This window comes from Apium graveolens, chromosome 7, assembly GCF_009905375.1.
Source record: "Apium graveolens cultivar Ventura chromosome 7, ASM990537v1, whole genome shotgun sequence".
Taxonomy (NCBI): Eukaryota; Viridiplantae; Streptophyta; class Magnoliopsida; order Apiales; family Apiaceae; genus Apium; species Apium graveolens.
Window position 1 is genome coordinate 155,688,390 of NC_133653.1, and position 7,334 is coordinate 155,695,723.

Genomic DNA, 7,334 nt, shown 5'->3' on the forward strand with positions numbered 1-7,334 from the left:
ATTTCTTTGGCTATTCGGCCTTAACCACAAACATAATCAAACCAAAGCATGCATTAACGATTCCTCTTTTAAGTCAACATGCAATCTTATTACTTTCTAGTTAAACCTTAATTATACCAAAATCAAGTCACAAAAATCAATTTCTTCTTTTAATCAACACAAGGTCGAACCATAACCTTCACCATGTATTCCAAATTTCGCATCTAAACAAATGTACAAGTCCAATTATCATAGAATATTAGTTAGCATACTTAATTCACAAAAGAACTTAGCCCTTTTTTGATACATGCAAACATTAAGAAATTTTATCACCCAATCTTTACTAATTTCCAAGAATGAACATTAACAAATCATGATCATTACTAAAAATCATTTTTGATCTTTTAAAACCAAGATCCCATTCGGGTTTTTCAAAAAAACAACACATGCAAATGATCTTCTTAATCCTTAATTCACAAATCAACCCATAATCATATATCAATCAACAACTCATTCATTTTAGCAAAAATCAACTTGGTTTTCTAAAAATGGCAAGGGCCATTCGGCCTTCCTCAAGAAAACACACATGCAAACTCAACTTCTAAACTTTTGCATCTTTAATCCTACTAATCTCTTAACATCAAACTAAATTATCATTATAACCAACAAGATTCAATTTATCAACTTATAATCCATAAAATCATTCAGCATTTTTATCAAAATACCACATGCAAACACAAATATTTGATTTAAAGATTCTAGAGCTCAGTTTTTAACATCATGGCTCACCACCGGTTCACCGGAGTTCATCACCGGTGGCGGTGGCATCTCGGTGGTGCCCCCATTCGGGGGTTTCCAGCCATCAACCACCCATTTTCACAAGCAATACACACATGCAAACGCATATCCTCATTCAAAACCCAAACCCTTTTGTTTTCATGAAAACCGAACTCAAAAACCACCAAACCCAACTTTGATTTTTCTCAAGAACTTGAAAATAGCTACATGCATGAATGAATACAAGTAGATATCTCTATTTCTCACATAATCAAGGTTCTATACCCGAAAATGAATGAAGAACAAGTGAGAGAGAGTGAAGAGAGAGAGTGTACCGAGAGAGAGAGAGAGAGAGAAAATCCGAGAGAGAGAGAAAGAAACGAGAGAAAAGAGAGAAAGAAGGGAGGGCTCGGAACAAAAAAAAAGAAAGAAGAAGGAGGTGGGGTGGTTTTATATTACCAAGGGAGGGTAATATAGTAATTAGGTTATTCTATGTTTTGATTCTCTTTTTATCCTTAAAAGAAAATAGAGTTGGTCTGCAAATACTTCTCTCGGAAAGATGAATTTGTTTTGAATAAAAATCTTTAACACGTAGATCTCGAAATTAGGTTTCCAACCATTACTCATAATAGATTTTTGAGCGAACGGTTGATTTTATATGATTTTTACAAGTTTGTGCTAGTAATAACAGTTTTCCACATAAAAATCAATTTAAAATGCAACGGTCTCCAAATAAATTCGTCCATCATTTTTAGAAAGTCTACAAGATTATTACGAAGATAACAAAACAATTCTCGTGTCTTTATCTTACTCAGATAATTTTATAAAAATGCGCGAAGGTTAAATAAAGCTTTATTTAAATCACATAATTCCATTAAATTCATAAAAATGTCACAGAGCACATAGTCATGCACACAGACAAGCAATCACACATATACGATCACATAACAACTCAGGTCTGATCATAGAATTTATCCCTCTCTAATCGTTATCCCCTTTTTACGCGTACTGGGTCACGTTAGCCTGACGGCCCGACGCTCAGCGTTTCGATTACGCTTCTCATTATCTTTATTAATCGACACGTCACTTAGGATGAAATACTTTATTTACACATTCATTTCATTCAATCACACATAATTCACATTTTATATTATTTTTAACTCCTTATTAGGACGGGTTCCGTTCTACCTGACGGCCCGACGACACAGCTTAACTCCTAAGCTGACTCTTTAAATTGGAACGTTTTTATTTACGCTCCTATATTCTAATATACAGAAAAGACAATTAATCAACACTTAGTTACATAATTATAATCACATCACATAAAGCATACTTTATTGACTTAATTACGTCACAAAATTCTCAGTCGTCACAATCTACCCTCCTTAAAAGGATTATGTCCCCATAATCTAATCTAAGCAAATAGATGGGGATACTTTTCTTTCATTTCGCTTTTTAACTCCCAAATAAATTCTTCGACTAATGGATTTCTCCACAACACTCTAACTAGAGGTACAACTTTATTCCTAAGCATCCTCTCTTTTCGGTCCAAAATTCGAACTGGCTGTTCCACATAGGACAAATCTGGTTGGATTTCCACTGGTTCCAATTTGATCACATGGCTCGCATTAGCATTATACTTCTTCAGAAGAGATACATGAAATATATTGTGCAGATGTTGCATTTACGGAGGTAGCGCCAATTCATATGCCACTTTCCCAACTCATCGCAATACTTCAAATGGTCTAATATACCTAGGACTCAACTTTCCTTTCTTTCCGAATCGGGTTAAACCTTTCCAATGAGATATCTTTAATAAGACTTTGTCTCCAGTTTCGAATTGCACATCTTTACATTCTTGATTTGCATACTTTGCTTGTCGATCTTGAGCTGCAATTAATCTCTTTCGAATCATTTCGACCTTTTCCTTCGTTTGTTGAACTAGCTCTGGGCCAATTAATTTGCGCTCACCAACTTTGTCCCAATATGAAGGGGACCTACATTTTCTTCCATACAACGCTTCATAAGGCGGCATACCAATACTCGCGTGATAACTGTTGTTGTAGGAAAACTCAATTAAGGGCAAATGATCGTCCCAATTTCCTTTGAAATCTATTGCACAGGTTCGCAACATATCTTCAATTGTCTGAATTGTCCTTTCACTTTGTCCGTCTGTCTGCGGATGATATGCCGTACTCATTTTCAACTTAGTTCCCAAATGATCATGGAATTGTCGCCAAAATCTCGAGTTAAACCTTGGATCTCTATCAGACACGATAGATACAGGAACTCCATGACGCATCACGATCTCATCCAAATAAAATTTGACCAACTTTACCAACGAAAACCTTTCATTTATCGGCAAGAAATGTGCTGACTTGGTCAACCGATCGATTACCACCCAAATTGCATCATGATTTGACTTGGTTTTAGGTAATCCTACCACGAAATCCATCGCTATATGCTCCCATTTCCATTCAGGTATATCCAGTGGCTGAAGCAATCCTCTTGGCCTTTGATGTTCTGCTTTGACTCTTTGGCACGTATAACATTTACTTATCCATTCCGCAATTTCCTTTTTCATGTTTGGCCACCAATAACTTTCTTTTAAATCCTGGTACATCTTCGTACTTCCAGGGTGAATTGAAAATCTCGAGTTATGCGCTTCTTGCAAAATCTCGTGCTTTAGTTCCACGACATTAGGTATCCAAATACGTGAGTTAACACGGTATATTCCTTTCCCATCTTTTTGAGCTTTAATTTCTTCTCCCGTTAACTTATCCCTTTCGCGATTCATCACTTGCTCTTGACAACATCGAATCTTTTCCAAAATTTCGGGTTGAAATGACATTGCATATATAGCTTCACCTCCAAATTCTGGAGTCTGCACCTCTATTTGCATCTTTTCAAAGTCCTTGATCAATTCTTCCGATGACGTTAACATATTCAACCTTTCCTTGTGACTTAAAGCATCTGCTACCACATTTGCCTTTCCAGGATGATAGTTTATCGCACAATCATAATCTTTGATCAATTCCAACCACCTTATTTGTCGCATATTCAATTCTTTCTGAGTAAAGATATACTTTAAACTCTTATGATCCGTGTAAATCTCACACTTTTCCCCGTACAAATAATGCCTCCAAATCTTAAGGGCAAACACGATTGCTGCCAATTCCAAATCATGCGTTGGATATTTTTGCTCGTGCGGCTTGAGTTGCCTTGACGCATATTGTTAGTCCCTTAACAATATAGCAAGAATTACAGAAGGGGGTTGAATGGAATTCTTGAACCTTTTTCTTGAAATAAAAATGTTCAACTCAATTATAGATATATTTGTTTTGATTAGCACAATGCGGAATGTAAACTTAATTGAATCAAAACATAAGTAATTAAAAACAAGAGTCTTTAAAAACTTTCTGGTGGATTTAAACAATTCCACCAGAGATATATATAATATATCGAGAGGACTCCGTGTGCAGAAATGCTCACAGCTGCTTATAAATGGAACTACTGAGAATACAGGAAATGCTAAGGATTCTGCTTACAAAGATTTCTCTATTTTTTTTGTGTTTCTCATCTATCTCAGTTATTTGTTTTCTATTTGCTACTCTCTTGGTTTATATAATACCAAGATTACAAAGTCAAAAAGACTGAACAAATATAAAATCTAATAGTCTTAAGCTTTGCTACTTTTCGTCCTATATTACCCAGTTAATGGGCTTCCATAGTGTGTTTGTATACATCTCGACGGCTGTGTGTCAGCTTTCACTGTTCAACTGCTGTTTGAATTCTTCATATGATCATCCGTTGACTTTCAGAACATCCGTTGATGATTTAATTTATCATCCGTCGACTGCTATATTAAACATTCGTTGATAGTCATTTGATCATCCGTCGATGGCTTTGTTAATCATCCGTCGGTAGCTATTTTGGCACTTGACTCTATATCACTTATGCAGAATTACAAGACATCATTTATGTACAATTAATCAACCTATTCTGCATATCTAGTTAAAGTCAACATGACTTATATGCTACTACAGATTCTATTCAAAGGTGCATACATAACTGTGCTACAAACTTATTATTACATAAGCTACTCACTCGATGGATAATAAGTTAATCATCCGTCGGGACTATAATGAGTTATCCGTCGAGACTATAATTCTTATCCGTCGAGTGCTACATAATATCACTAAGTAAAATTTACTTAGATGTTTTGTTTATGAAATCATCAAGTACACAACATATGCACAACAATCTCCCCCAATTTATGTCTACTGGAATTGTAGCCATAAATTAAGAGATACTTGATGATAACAAAACATCCTGAACATATATCTTTAAAGATAAGTAGATAAAACTAAAAGTGCTTCAATTAATTAAAATGAACAAGGTTTGGCTCACAGTCAATTCAAGATGCTCCTCTAGTCTGAGCAGATTTTTCTAGTTCCTTGAAGGTCTGGATCTTCTTCCAAGCTTTCTGTTATTTTCTTCAATTTGATTCTGGAGCTGCCTGTGGAATTCTAGTTCATCAGATTCTGAGAGATCTAGCTTTTCTTGCATTTCCAAGAGAGTCTCATTGCTAGAGATACTCAAGTGGTCTTCTAATCTGAAGAATCTTCTTACACCCTTGTCATCCATGAATTCCATCAGCCAGTAGGGCCTTAGATGCACTCTTCTCCCTGTGTATGGGATGATTAGAGTCTTTGGGAGTGCATCTTTAGCTCTAACACTCCTCAGCTCTTCAATCTTCTTCAATACTAGTCTTCTTGCAGTTACATTGAACCCAAAGTTTTTCGTGAAGGATGAATATACTTTAATCAGCACAACTTGGCTTTCTTGAAGAATCCTGTGAAGTGGCCACTAAATCTCCGTTCCTCCTTTGTACTTGAACACCAACCTTTCAGGTAGGTTTCTGTATGGATCAATTGCCCTTACTTCATCCAATTCATCCAGATAAAGATTTAGATCTGAAAATTCTTTGATGTCACACAAGTACAAGTAGTCTCCCCTGTTGACCTTGGGTTGAGCTTTAACTACTGACTTGGATTTGAGAGGTGACAGCTTCACTTTCTTGACTGCCCTTGACTTTGTCCTTTTTGGCTTGCTAAGGATTGGTAAGTTGAAGTCAGGAATTGGTATTTTATCCCACTCTATTGGCTCATCCTTTGGCACAATAGGTTCACCATGTATGTTCCTGTAGGGATCCACCACCCTTATGTCTTCAAATACCACAGAGGGCTTTGATGCTTGAATTATAGCTGGAGTGGATTCCTTAGGAAATTGATCTTCCAATTCCTTGTCAACAACATCCAGTTTCCTTTTTGTTCTTCTAGCCAATTCTTTCTTCCTTGGGGATTTCTTCTGTTCTTTAATTTTCATCTTTGATTCAGCAGCTTCTGATGGTTGAGAGGGAATTTGTTGAGAAGAGTTTACAGCCTGTAGCTTGGCCAAGATAGCAATCTGTTCTTTCTTTTGTTTAGACTTCTTTGCATCTAGAGCAGCTTGCCTCTTTTCCTGCTTTAATCTGCCTTTTTCTTCTTTCTTTGCTTGAGCAAATTGTGGATGTCCAGCTACCACACAAATTTCCTTTCCATTTCTGAATATCTTAGCAATTCTCCTTTTTGAAGCTGAATCAGCTGGAGCTTTATAGAAGACAATAGATCTTGACAGAAGCTTCTTTTCATCAGGCTTGGGTGTCTCATACACAGTGTCCATAGGGTTCTTCCAAGATAATTTTGGATAATTTTCCCTTGGTTTAAGAATTGTTTCAGCCTTTGTAGACTTGATGCAGGAAGATTGTCCTTTTTCCAGATAGTTCATGCTCATCTCATTCACACTGATTGGCTTGACATGAGAGTGATGGATGGCTGACTGAACTGGCTCCTTGACTAGTTCAAACTTTTTCTGTATCTCCTCATCAATCTTATTCCAGTTGATCAAACTCAACTTTCCTTTTTCAGCAACTTTCAAATTTGCTGCTACTGCTTTAATTAGATCTATACCATCTGCAACTGTTGGCTTGGAGACTGTAATTGAAGGTATAATTACTTTGATGATTTGTACTTGAAGTTTCTCCCCCTCAGTTGGTCCTTTCTCCCCCTTACTTGATTCTCTCTCCCCCTTTTTGTTATCATCAAGTTGAGGAGTTAGGCCTTGTGCTTTAGCCAGTTGCATGAGAAGATTTGTCTGAGTCTGTTGATTTTGAAGAAGGATAGCCACTGAATTCTCAATAACTTGAACTCTGTTTTCCAGCTTGGCTAGCTTCTTTTCAGAATTTGATTCTCTCCTTAATCTTAGTAATAGATCTTGCATGGTACTATATGGCATTACTGAATCCAGCTTCTCACAATTGTATGTCTTCAAGTCACCTATATCTCTTTTTAGTTCATCCACACTCATATTCTGTCTTAAGTGCTGGATCTTTATGAGATGTAGATAGTCTAGGTGAGCTTGAAGAATAGCCTTGGTACCAGCATCTGAAGTTACCTGAAGGGCCTTTTGAATAGCCATCACTTGCTTGACCAAAGACACATCAAATTGTCCTGGTGTAAATTCCTTTGTCCATGCCC